The following is a 14,652-nucleotide window of genomic DNA, read 5'->3' as shown; positions in this document are numbered from 1 at the left end:
AAAAGAGTTACTAAATTGTTTCAATTTAAATATCTTTTTCGTCATCATTGTCGTAGTGTTTGTTGTGGATGGTCCTTATTTTGACCGAATGTTTAAAATGGTCCTCATCTTCGCAATTCGTGTTTTATGTGGTCCTTTACTGTAACGCCTTTTAAATCAGTAACAGAGCACTGTACATGTGTCACTGTTCATATTAGGGTGTGTTACATGTACTGTACATGTGTGGTAATTAGATAGTTGAGGATAAATAAGTGAGTTAGGGTTTTAATAAGGAATGTTTGGGCAGTTCGTGAGTTTTGGCAATCTTGTTCCTCCATTCCCAATTGGTGTTGCTGCAATCTTCTTCTTCCTGCAATCCCATTATATAGGTATGTCACGGTCCCAATCTTTCTCCTTTACCTGTGGTTGTAATCGTTGGAGGAGGCAACCGTGTTGTATCACTTCGTGTACTGTTGGTGGTTCAACGAGAAATGGATTAACCTCGATTTGTAGCTGCGGAGAGATGGCAACTTTGAGGATAGAAAGAACTCCAAAGAATATTTATTTTTGTGTTAATAACAAATTAGTTTTAATTTTTGGTTTATTGATATACAGAGTGGTGGTTCCAATAATGTGGGCTGCAACTTTTTCAAATGGTGGTGTTGATGAAAAGGATGTCATCATCATGACACAAAGGAGGCAAATTAATAATTTGGAGAAGTCAATGAAGGTTGCTGAGAAGAGGCTACAATTAGTAATAGAGTTCACTTGTGTTGTTATTGTATTGTTCGTACTGTCATCGTGTGTAATCTTTTAAAGTCTAATATGTTTTGTACTATTGTTAAATGAAGAAATGAATTAGTTTGGTTATGTTGATATTAGTCCCAACCTATTCAAAATGACATCTTAATTTTGAGCATTGAAGTAAGTGATATTGATCTAAGCTTGGGAAAAATTAAATTGATCTAAGTCTGGAAGAAGTTAAATTCATAACATTAGTTCATCCTCATCAAAATGCACTACATCAATGTTTGGCAAAAGTGAAATTGAACGAAATTTAAGGAAATTTAAAATACATATAATTGCCTACATGGCCTCCTCCAAAAATACATCAGAAATTCCAAAAAAAAAATAACTAAGACGTTTGTAGTTGCTATCATGACCTCCTCATAATATGTAATTTCATCCTAAACTGCTGAGATGGTTCGTCTGGTGCTGGTAGTGATGTTGCTGAACTCTCCACTTCATTCCTTGGTGGTTGAATTGTTTGAGTTTCAGCAGTTGGTGCATTCTCAGCAGTTTGGGCATCTGGTGCAGTCTCAGCAGGTGTTGCAGTCTGCTCATCCACATTCTCAGCAGTTTGGGCATCTGGTGCAGTCTCAGCAGGTGTTGCAGTCTGCTCATCCACAGGCTTATCTGGACAATTGTTCCTGTTATGTCCAATCTAACGGCATATGCTACATTTTTTTCTATGACCTTCTTTGTTGATTTGTGTGTTATCCTTTCTCAACTCCCACTCTTCCAAGCTTCTTTTTTTCTTGGATTTTTCTGGTAAGATCCTCTTATGTGGTGGATGGACGTCAGAGTAGGGAGTTCTTTCCCATAAGACTTCACCATTGATTGGAAAAATAATGGATTGATATATTTCTTCGTAGATAGATCTCCTAAAGCAGATTGGTATGAAGTCTTCAACATTGACATTGATGAAATTCATGTCATGGCAGCAAGGGATAGCAGTCAGAAGTCATTTCCTGCAGTTGCAATGTTGAGCATCCACATTCACTGTGTACTTATCTCCAACCATGGATATGTGCCTCACTTCAAATAGTTTTTCTCCTGACTAGCTGCAAATATCATTACACATATCAACATATCAGTACACGAATAGATTGATTGTGTTAAAAAAGACAAAAACCTAACCTTGGGATCCAATATTTGGTTAACTCCTTTTCCTTATGTAGTCTGTCAAGGACCTTGGGACAGATGTTTCCTTCAAAAGTTGTAACCTTTTTTCTCTTGGTGGCCCACCTTTTCATTAAATAAACTTTGATTTCCTCGAGCATGGTGATTATGGGTTTGCCTCTTGCATCCACTATGACACTATTAAAAGCTTCAGTCATATTGTTGACAATTGTGTCGCATATGACTCGACCACTAAATCTAGACTTGGATCAGAACTTGCATGAATAATAGCGTCAGTATTGATATCAAGTATTTGTACAGAAATTAGGTATTTGTACATAAATTAGGTATTTGTACAGTAGAGATACCTTGGAGGTATAACAATAAGGTATCTGTAAGCATCAATATTGAGGTCTTTAATTGTTAACATCACTCTTTCCCAAGTTGCTGGGTGTGTGCTCCTAGCAGCCTTCCACATGACTATCTTTAATTTTATGGCTAGAGAATCTTTTTCTGAAATTTGCATACCTGTGTTCACCCGTACTTGATTACTGTTTGCTCTGTCACAGAATATTTTTTCTGCTCTGCAGACATATTATTACTCATTCATCCTGCTGTTGATTGCCTTGTCATTGTGCTTTGAATTCGAACCATATCCATTTGTTTGGAGTAAATTCCTGTTGATCTTTGAAGCTGACTTGCAAGCTGCATTAGGATATTTTTTTGAAAGCTACATCACCATTTCTTGTTTTCTGTGATTAGGCTCGAGTGTGTCTCTTATCATATTTTTGCAGTCTCTATGTTAAATATTGATTCCTGGTGTTGTGGTGATTTTGACCATACCAATGATTTTGACCATACCAATTGTCTTGAATCAGCTTTGGTGTATTCTTCCAGTGTTATTTCATATAGTATTTTTGTTGACTGTTTGACTGGCAGTTTTAAAGGTATAGCAGTTAATTCCATGTTCAATTCTATTCTGCCTTGGCCAATTTGTTTTGCACTGATTCTTTTAGTTTCTGTCTAATTGGCCAACTTGAGTGCTTCAGACTCCCATCCATATTTCTATGTTAATGCACTGGGTTATATTTGATTCACAGCGCTGCCTTGATTTTGCCTTCATTTGAGGTTGCAAACTATTTCATATTCTTGATTTTGCCTTCATTTGAGGTTGCAAACTATTTCATATTGAATGGTGTTTGCTGATTATTAGTGCACTGCACTGCCTTATCGTTTCTTGGTTTGTCTTTCAATTTTTTTTTTGTGGTTGAGTCATTTGCTTTAAACATGACTGTGCTGTTGCTAGTTGATTTGAAGTGAAATTAAAATTCTTTGAGCTGTGAATTGTAGCAAGATTATAAGATCAGTGTGACTTAGCTCTTGTAACAAGAGTCCATGATTCACTTATATGCAGAGCAGTGTTGTGTTATGTATTCTTATGTTTTCATTTAATTAATTTTTGTTTTAATTATTTTTTATCGCTGTTTTATTAGGTTTTGTCATGTCAGGCGACCAACCTCAACCTCAACCTCAACCTCCCCCATTCCATGTAGATGTTGCTATCCATTAACAACTTCTTTCGTATGTTCGGGAACTATCAGTTGAGATAGAGCGGTTGCGTAAACGTGCACATGAGCGGGATACAGAATATGCTGAGGTACAACAACACAACATTTAAACGAAGTCATTCAACAGCTGAACATTGCAAATGAGGAGAAACACGAGATGGATCGGCAGAGAATGAAGCGAAGGGATGCCATTCAGATATAAGTAAGCTTCAGAAATAATCTTCGGAATGAATCTCTGCGCACGTGATCTCTTCCCACAATATCCTTCTGAGTAACATTTTTGAATCATTGTTGATAATCCCTCGGGAGAAGTGTACAGGATAGAGGATACATGTATAGTTTTTGTGACAAAAGTTGCTGAATAAATCACTCAGACAAACTTTCAACGAGTGCTAATGTTTTGAATTAGTTGTATCTTTATGCCTTGAACCAGTACTAGTTGCTGTTTGCTCTGTCACATAATCATTTTTCTGCTCTGCAGACATATTATTGTTAATTCACATTCTGTTGTTGGTTGTCATTGCTGTATTACTGTGCTTTGAATTCGAACCATAGAATAAGAATGAAACAATAGTTAGTTTTGCTTTGGCACACCAGTTTATAAAAAGAAACAATATGGTTAAGAATTTATTATCTGAGCATATATTTGAAACATTTGATATTCGTAGTAATGTCATATATTTGAAACATTTTTGGAGCATATATGGTTAATAAACAATAAGGTCATATAATATTCTAAATAATGTATCCGTAGTAAGGATATATATTTGAAGCAATCACATTATCTAACTTTATACATGCAACATACTTATTATATGGTATACATTATACTTATTTTAGTTTAGTTGTATTCATTTATCTAACGATAGAAAACATTTTCAAAACACTTTTGCCTTCCTTTCTCTTTTCTATTTACAAATGATATTTTAAAAATTATTTATTAATATTAATATCTTTTACGACATATTTACATAAATTTATATCAAGTGTGAATATTTTGAACATTTTAATATTAATTCCTTTCTATTTTAAAAATAAATGTATAACAATAAATTTTTAATATTAATATCATTATTAAAAATTATGAAAGAAGTTAATCAACATTCAAGTTTAATATTAATTATATTAATTTCTCTAAAAATATAAATGTTAGATGGTGAAAAAAAATGTAAATAGTAAACAATTTAAAACTACAAATAATAGACCACGTAAAAAAATATAAAAAATAGATTTGCCTAGTAGTAAAGTTTTTATGTTTTAGCACAAATTCATCTTTTAAACTCTTATTTATAAACTTTGCTTTGAAATAACAAATTGTAAATTGTACAATTAACTTAGTAAGTGATTTTAGTTGAAAATACAATTGCATTAAATACAGTAAATATTTATTTTTAATCTAGTAACGATGTTATTATTCAATTATTTATTTATTGTCTTACACCATATTTTAATTAGTATTATTATTATTATTATAATAGTGCTAACATGTTATTATATTATTATTGAATATTATTATGAATTATAACATATTATTATATTATTAACAACCAGCAAATCTTTTGAACTCTTTATTTTTAAGACTTTGTTCTCAAATATTATATTATTTATTTATTGTTTTATATCATATATTTATTTTTTATTATTTTTAATTATAATTACTCACATATTTTCATTAATTCTTTTTAATTATATATAGGTGATTTATTATTATTTAAATTATCTTATTTATTTAAAACATAAATTTAAAATTTAAAATAAACATACAATCTTCCTGTGTGATTGAATAATGAAGTGAAGATTTATAAATGAATGCAAATAAATATAAATAATAAGTAACCAATAAATGGATAAATCAATCAATAAATGAACGGTAAATATATAAAAAATAATGACATTTTGAAATTCTGAAGTAACCATATAATTCCTTCCTAAACTCTAAATTTTAAAGACTCAAATGATAAGGTCCAACTAATTCATTGAATAAATTGAATAGATATGTCTGTGTCATTTGTTAGTATTTCAATTATGTTAATACTTATTTAAAATTCAGAAAAAAGTGATTTAGAAATTCAGAAACAATGATTACATAACATTTAATACAATAATAAATAAATATAAATAATAATTAAAAATAAATAAATAAATAAATAAATAAATGAAGTTTGTAAAATAAATAAATAAAAGACTTAAATTATAAAACTATCCTTTTGGATGACTCCTTATAATTTTAGCAGCTTAAAACTAATAAAAATTGGAAGTTTCATCATAGTTCCAAAACAGATAATCCAATGTACACAATATATTAATATAGTCTTCTCAGAAAATATGACTATACAAAATATCACTTATACACTTAAACTAAACTAATAAACTCTATACTTAAACTGACCAGGGTTAAAGCTCTCACTGGAAACCTCCTCCTTGACCTAAAACGATGGCTCCTTATCCTCAAGAAGTGCTTTTGACACTGCAACCACATCTTCTCCCACCGAATAGGTGATCATCGCAAAAGAAAACATACAACACAAGACAGGAACCCAAAAAGCAAGGGTAAGCTAATCTAATTAAAGGAATCATGCAGTTCAATTATAAACAGAAATCATGCAATCTTTCTCATTATCACCAGAATCATATAGACCACCAAAAACACATCACATATACATGACTCTAGACTCAATATCCGGATTATGTAAGCGACATTGGATCTCTTGGTGGCTTGCACCTATGACTCGTTTATCACTTTTCATTCCGATATAATATACATGTTTTATTTAAAAATTTTAACATTAATGTGATGTTATATTTATTTTATATGAGATTATATTACATCGTATACATACATTTTACTTTAACAAAGACACGTGTATATGCATTTTATTTAATGTAATATATATGTGTTGATATCTACATGTTTTTTTATTTAAAAGATTCACATCAATTTTATGCTATATTTATTTTGTACAAGACCATATTACATCATATGCCTACATTTTACTCAAGCAATGACATGTGCATACACATCTCATTTTAATATAATATACATGTGTTTATATTTAAAATTTTTATTAGTTTCATGTTGTATTTGTTTTGTATGGGACCAGATTACACAATATGCCTACATTTTACTTAAACAACCATGGAACACACATTTTATTTGAATATTATCCACATGTGTTTTTATTTAAAACTTTTAACATCAATTTCATGTTGTATATATTTTGTACGGGATCATATTACATAATATGCCTACATTTTACCTTAATAAAGACCGGTGCATGCACATCTCATTTAAATATAACATGCAAGTGTTTACATGTACATGTGTTTCTATTAAGAAATTTTTAAGTTAATTTTATGTTTTATTTAATTTATACGAGACTATATTACACAATATGCCTATATTTTTTTTAAGGACTCGTCGATATGCATTTTATTTTAATATAATATAAATGTATTTATATCAACACATGTTTCTATTTAAAAATTTTAACATAAATTTCGTGATTAATTTCATGTTATATATATATATATATATAATTTTTTTAGGAGACCATATTATATAATATACCTCCATTTTACTTTAATAATGACTCATGTTTAAACATTTCATCTTAATATAACATGCAAGTGTTTATATATAAATATATTTATATTTAAAAATTTTAACATTAATCTTATGTTCTATTTGATTTATTAAAATAACATCCATACAAAAATTTTAATATTAATCTTATACTTTTTACATTGGTACTGTTTCTTTTGATTAATTAAACTAAAATCAAATTTTTATACTTCATTACATAAGTTATATAAGTTATATATTTAAATAATAAATTAATCGTTTTAAATAATTAAACAAATAATATTAATTATTTAAATAATTGATTAATATATAACAACGATGCATGGATATCTTACCAGTCGAATAACTACATATCTATCCAATTAAATAAATACGCAGTACGATTAGTGGTAGGATAAAATATATATATATATATATATATATATATATATATATATATATATATATATATATTAACAAATATAAACACTCTCACATTTATGTTCGTATTTTTTAATTTTTGTAAAAAATTAAATTAAAATTAATAAAAAATATATAACTAATTTTTACAATAATTATTAAAAGTTAGTTAAAAAAATAAAATATATATACAAAAGAGAATTTTAAAATAACCGAAGAAGTTTTTAAAATAATCGTTAAGGAGAGAGTATTAGAATAACCATAAACTATTTATAAAATAATAATTAAAGATATAAGTAAAAATATAAAATACAGATAGAAAATAAATAACTCTCTTTTGTATATTATTATAGACTACATTCAAAATAACTATTTGGGAAATAATGTAGAATTCACAAATAACGGTTAAACGGGCCATATATTCCACTAAACAGTTAAACGGTTATGTATTTTTGGGCTTAATCCATTAATATTAAGCGGGACCCATTTTAGTGAAAAATATGAATGTCATTTAATCACTTCTGGCGGGATAGGTAGGGAAAATTTTAACCTAGGGTTTGGTTTATAAACCCTAAAGAGGAGATTCTGAAACTCTAGTACGAGAGCAAAATCGACTGGCCAAGATCGAGGTTTCGAGGAGGCAATCACAGCGAATTTCATCAGGGTAATTTATCCTATTACGATTAGATTCACCGATTCTTTTAGCATTGTGTATCTTTCTGTGATCGATTTGCATTTTAAGAGTTTATATTCTCGATTTTTCATTTCTTAATAACGATTCCTCAACGCCCAACTTGGATTTCGTATAGTACAATCTCTAGTATATAGGTAAGATTGTGATTATGAATCCGACACAATTTGTTTATAGTACAGGTTAAGCCATTTTTCTTGTGTAGTTCTTGCAGTAGAAGAGATTAGAATAATTAGAGATGTACTTTAATTTGTAAAATGTTTGATTTGGATTGCATCTGCATGGTGTAGCATGTTCCTTTTGTTTTATGGTTAGGATCATTCATATATTTTAGGGGAAAGTTCTTTTGCCTGAGATGGGTGGAATACTTGAATTTGATCACTTTTTGGTGTAAGGTGAAAATTGGGTTTGGGTTTCACCTTAAGAAAATTGGGTAGTGCTTGTTCATGGGTTAAAACTTTTTAAATATTTCCAATTGTGAAGTATTTGTTCATTCTTGTAACAAGAGTCCCTGATTCATTCACTTAGGAGTATATGTAAAGCAGTGTTATGTATTCTTATGTTTTTATTTAATTAATTTTTGTTTTAATTATTTTGTTTTTATTTATTAGGTTTTGATCATGTCAGGCATAAATGTTGGTCAACTCTTGGTTGAGATAGAGCAGTTACGACAACGTGTACAAGAACTAGAAACAGAAAATAAGCAGATACAACATGATCTAGGCGAGTTTATTCAACAACTAAACGATGCTCGTGAGGAACATATAAACTACAAAAATTCTAGTCGGGATGAATTTGACCGACAGGTGGACATATTAGCGCGTAAACTTTTTCCCTCGTAACCTTTTCCCTTTTTTCTGTTTTTAATAATCCCCTTTGGAGGACGGAGGATATCCATGCAACATCACTTTTTTTTTTTTTTTTATCGCTTTCTCCATTTTTCTCATAAATATCTTTTTATAATAATAATTACTTATTTTTATATCCTCTTTTAAAGTTTACTCATAAAATTTATGTGTACCTAATCTAATTTATTAAGGAGGAGATTATGATGATATAACTTAATAAGTTTTATTTTACTCATAATGTGGGTAGATAATAAAGTCATAATTATATCTCATTTTACTCTTTTGATTATAGTGCAGAGTAATAGAAACAGTTACACGAATCTTTTATATGATATAAGGGAGTCATGGTTCACGAATACCTATATCTTATTCATGTTACAAATAATCTTCTTATTGGACTTGACTTCCGAATATCTATATATTAACATTTTGCCTGCATGTTTAATTTATTTATTAACTTAATTTTGTGTGTGATGGAGATATTTTAGTATGTGAGCAGAAATAACTCCGTATCTCCTTGATCGATTTGCATTTTAAGAAATAAAATTTACACTCTTGTTTCTTTCAATTTCTTACGCCCAACTTGGATTTAGTACTGTACAATCTTTGTGATTATGAATCTGAAACAATTTTTTATAATACAGGTCAAGCCATTTTGCTTGTGTAGTTCTTTCAGCAATTAGAATAATTAGAGATGCCCTTCAATTTGTAAAATGATTTGATTTGTAGTGCACTTTTAGCTTAGTGGACCAATACCATAGTCTTTGTCATAGTTTTTTTTGCATGTTCCCTACTTGTATGATACGAATTGGTATTGTGGTCGCTAATTCCGCTTTCACGTTAGTTTGTGATGCTTGGTATGTTACTATATATATCCTTTGATGAATAGTATATATTTTTTAATTGTATTTTAAGACTACTTTTGCTAGTGGTGGGATAACCATACACAAACCATTATATTTACCTTAATTTATAGTAGCGGAACTTGAACAAAATATTCAGGGGTGTCAAATTAGATTTTTTCATATTTATTATATATAACTCTAAGAATGTTAGATAATTGTTTTTCATTGTCTTTAATTCTTGGATTCTCATGAAAGTTTTCATGTTTAATGGATATAGATGCATTTTTTTCATCTTCATCACAAGCATTTCTTTTGAAAAAAAATAAAATCTTTTACTCTTCATCATAATTTTTTTAATATAAACTTGTCTCATCTTGCCTATTTTGGAAAAAATAATTTTATCACCGTCTAGTAGTACATAATAGACAAATTTATCACATGTAAAAGGAAAACAAATTTTTTTAAAAAAAGGTACAAAATAAAATTATTCAAAAGAAAAAATTGATCAGTCCAAAATATTACTTAACTCCTTAATTTTACTATGTTGCATTTTTATTTTAAAACGATGAAAAATGGAGGATGGAGATTGATATAAAAAGGGAGAGGTGAGAAAAAGGTGGAGATACAAAAGAAAAAAGAAAAAGATAAAAGACTATGAGGTTTTAAGAAAAAAATAAAAAAATAATATAAATAATATAAATAATATATATAATTTAAAAAATATATAAAAAATATTGGGGGAGCCATGGCTCCCCTATGTATATAAGAAGGTCTGCCTGTGATTGTGTGAGGTGCAGTACATGCAATTGCTTATATTTCGATGTTTTGCATGGAAAAATATGATATATTATGTGATTTGTTTGATGTGAGGGTTCTATTATAGCAGAGCTAAAATGATTTTAGCATTTACAAATTGTTGTTGTTTTTTTTTTCTTATATGAGATTGTTTGTGTTAAATTGTCCACACCCGATTTCTTTCTTTCGGAAAGATAAAATGATTTTACAAAAAATAAAAAAAAAATAATAATAATAAAAAAGTAAGAATAAGTGAAATAGAGTTTATAAAATGAAAATTGATTGATTAACGCAATTTATGCTAAAAGATGATAAAAAAAAAAGAAAGATCCAAAGTTGATAGCCCAAGACTTATTTACTTCATCAGACATTGTTTTTACCCAATTCCTAAGGCTTTCTTCACTTCCTAAGATGGATTTGTGAGAGAGGGAGGGAATGAGTTTAAGTGAATTTGAGAATGAAGGGTATGTTATTTTTTTTAAGGGATTTGGAGGTGATTATAAATGAATTAGTAGTAAAGTTTGTGAGAGTTAGTGAGTGATTTGATTGATATGATTGATTAAAAAAATTGTTTTAATATATTTAAAAGAGAGTTTACCATTTTGTCCTTATGTAATAAGTAGTATAAATTTGTATTTGTATGAGTTTAATCAATTTTTAAATTTTTTATTTAATGCTACACTTTAAATAAATAATTTACAAAAATTAGTAAGATAAATTATTTATTTTTATAATATTGAAATAAATTTTACCAAGCAATTGTGAATATCATTTTATTTGAAATTAAAAAATTAGTATGGAACACCCACTACAAAAAAATTATCATTTAGTGGAGGGTATTTTGGGAAGGTTTTAAAAATCCTCCACAAATTAATATAGTTTAGGATAATCTTGTAAGCCCTCTAGAATGACAATAATAACAGGGGGTTTAATATTTTTGTAGAGAGGTTTAAGACCTCCGCAAATATTAAAGTTTTCATTTCCCCCCTCTGTTTCATTTTCAGTTTCCCTCTCATCTATCTCTCTCAGCGATTTCGTCTCGCGTTTTCACACAAAATAGTTTCACTCACAAATTTTATTTCAGAACCCTAGAAATAGTTCAAGGTTTCCTTACTTCGATCAAAAAGTTTTCAACTGTCCAACTGGAGTGGTAGGCGGTGAAGACGTGGTGGTGGAAGGTCGTTGAAGTGGTTGGGGTGTTCGGCCCTGAAGACGCGTTGGGCTCATGACTTCGGTGTTAGAGTTGTTGGCTCTGACGGGCATTGCAAGGGCGAGGGCGTTGGTCCTGTGAAATAATCTGGTAACTTCACGAAACCCTTATATTTACATAGGTTTATTGATCATCTGAAAGTTTATTTGGGTAATAATTTGATGGTGATGTATTTTGTGACTGGGGATATTTTTGCTACCCATTACTTGTTTGATGAAATTCCTAGGCTGAATAGTGTTTTGGAATTTGATTATCTTTTGAAAGTGTGCTAATCTGTGACCAAAATTTGCATTCCCACCTTTAAATTGGGGGAATGCACTTCACTTCAGCCTTCTCACTATTACATAAGTCTGCCACTTTTAGTTGGTGTCGGCATACATTTTAGTTTTGCTTTGTCTTGCTTGATTTAAATTATCTAGAACAAGAAGTGTCTATGATGTTTTGATTTTTAAAAAAATTTCTGGTTGCTTAAGTATCTATAACAGTAGTTATATTGTTATGCTTTATTTGTTAACGAAGGTGTTTTGATTGTAATTACCATATTTTGCTGGAGAGAAAATGCAACAACATTCAAATTGTTTTAGGTTATCTGTTACAGGATGAAGGAAATAATTTGGCATTAACCTCTTTGTATGCATTGGACTCAACAATTTCACAACGGAAAACATAATTAACTTGAGAATATGAGAAGCCTTCATGGACAAAGCGGTTATTGCTTAATGATAAATTGTTGTGTTCCAAAATCAGGTTGGTATAACTTGGCATGTTATTATGTTGAGTTGGAATTTAAAAGAGAAGAAATTGATCCCTTTTTTACATGTTTGTCCCAAAAATATCACATTCTACATGATTTTCAGTTATTAAGAAGCCTTGTAGCCGATTCCTTTGCCTCTGGATAAGATACCTTTTAACACCACTTTTATTATGCTTCACTTTTCTTGAAGGTACAATATGGATTAAACGATTGTTTTTTTATTATCTCAGATTGGAACTCTATCTTTCTACTCGCATGGAAGAGGCAAATGAGTTGTGTCAAAACTAGAGAATAATGAGAACAAGTCACATACTGCTTCAGCTAAGTTTATCATATTTGTAAATTTCCCTCATGATATTGTCTCCGTTTATCATATTTAGTTGATTTTCTTTAGCATATTTTACTATCATGAGAAAACTGATCTTAATTCTGCTGTGTACAAAAGAAGAGGTACAAATACTTTTACATCTTAATCTTTCTTCATTACAGGATGGTAGAATAAGGAATACAGGAGCTATGCTAATTTGTGACATTCTTCTAAATTTCTCTTTATAGATTGGTATGTAGAATTGGATTTATCATTTTCATTAAAATGGCTAGGTTTTTTTTAGCAGAATATAATTAGTCTACTATCTTTTTTCCTTGGAAAAATATTATTAAATTCATTCCCGAAGGGAAGTTCAATAACAGAGCTATAAACAAGACTAGTTATTTATATTTTGAGTTATAAGAACACTACTTTTAGCGTAATGTGGTTTCTATTTGCATCATGCTTGAATATAACATGTATATATTCTTTTCTTTTAACTAGGCCCTTGGTCATTCGAGCAATTCAAGTTCAAGTTCACACATTGACAGAGATAGTGAACATGGTACATCGAATATTAACTAATGCTTTGTAAAATTGTTAATTTTTTTACTGTGTACTATAATATCAATTATAATGACCTATATAATGCAATATTTCATAGACAATAATTACTGTCATATTTGAAGGTTATTGAACTAGAATTTTGCTGTGGAAAATGACATGCCAGTGAATTTATGCACTTGTTCAAAATTATGATGCATTATAATTGTAATTATTTTTTTATAGGTGATGAACTTTATATATTAGTCTACTGGATTCAAACCTGCAAGCATTTGGAGCAACAACAAATAGGATTAATGTGAAAGAAGAAAATTCGTTTTCCGAACCAAGTTTATTATATTTAGAACATTATGTTATTTTTTTTCTCGACATGATGTATTTTCTGTTTTTATATTTACATTGTAATTGTCAATATTTTATCAAATCATCAATGAAATTAATTTTAGTTAACTTTTTGTGTACTTTATGCATTTTTATATTATATTTATTTTTTATTATAAAAATAATTTCATTAAATTAATAAAATATAAATGTAGGTGAGTAATTACAAATAAAGGAGGTTTTAAACCTCCACAAAATAATAGTGACCAATAGAAGAGGTTAAAACCTTCCACAAAACAACCTCTGTAATATAATTCGGATACCAGGGGTTGTTAAAAATCTCTGCAAATAATTTGTCGCAACTCTAATTGTAGAGGTTTAAAAAAACCCCCGCAAATTAATTTGTGGAGGGCAAAAACTCTCGCGGATTGAAAAAAAAAACCTCTACTAAATGATAATTTTTTTGTAGTGACCACCATTGTACAATCAATGTGATTTGAAGAGCAATAATATTTATAAGTGGCAATTAAGTCGGTTTAAAAAGTTTAACACAATCAAATACAAATAAATTTACTGAAATTCAAATGAAAAGAATCTTACGATACAATTATGCGACTAAATAATCTTAATCATCTAATTTGTGAAGAATTAAGTTGACATTGAAATTCACTTCTGTCATGTGATGGTTCATATCAAGAGTCAAGTTTGATAAATTATCTTCTATTCGTTGAACACGTCCTTGCATATCTTCTATTCCTTGCATTCTATTTTGCAAGTCTTGCACCCCATCCCACATTTGATGGATGATTTCAGAATTTGAGTGGAGGGGAAGTTCTTCAAAACCACCATCAGAGTGGTTGGTTCCGAGAACTAGGTGGTCATGCAC

The 14,652-nt window shown here is 29.3% G+C and overlaps 2 long non-coding RNA genes across 2 annotated transcripts; both read left to right on the top strand.

Annotated features, from left to right (window-relative positions):
- The first annotated feature begins 7,951 nt into the window (after window positions 1-7,951).
- Window positions 7,952-9,041, top strand: LOC114186014. The gene is made up of 2 exons (XR_003604958.1): window positions 7,952-8,095; window positions 8,734-9,041. It is a non-coding gene; the product is annotated as an uncharacterized LOC114186014 (long non-coding RNA).
- A 2,544-nt stretch (window positions 9,042-11,585) lies between these two features.
- On the top strand, window positions 11,586-13,099 carry LOC114183409. The gene is made up of 3 exons (XR_003604360.1): window positions 11,586-11,910; window positions 12,419-12,567; window positions 12,805-13,099. It is a non-coding gene; the product is annotated as an uncharacterized LOC114183409 (long non-coding RNA).
- Window positions 13,100-14,652: the final 1,553 nt, after the last annotated feature.

This window comes from Vigna unguiculata, chromosome 5, assembly GCF_004118075.2.
Source record: "Vigna unguiculata cultivar IT97K-499-35 chromosome 5, ASM411807v1, whole genome shotgun sequence".
Classification (NCBI taxonomy): Eukaryota; Viridiplantae; Streptophyta; class Magnoliopsida; order Fabales; family Fabaceae; genus Vigna; species Vigna unguiculata.
The sequence above is the reverse complement of the archived record's forward strand: the minus strand, read 5'-3'. Positions and strand labels throughout refer to the sequence as shown.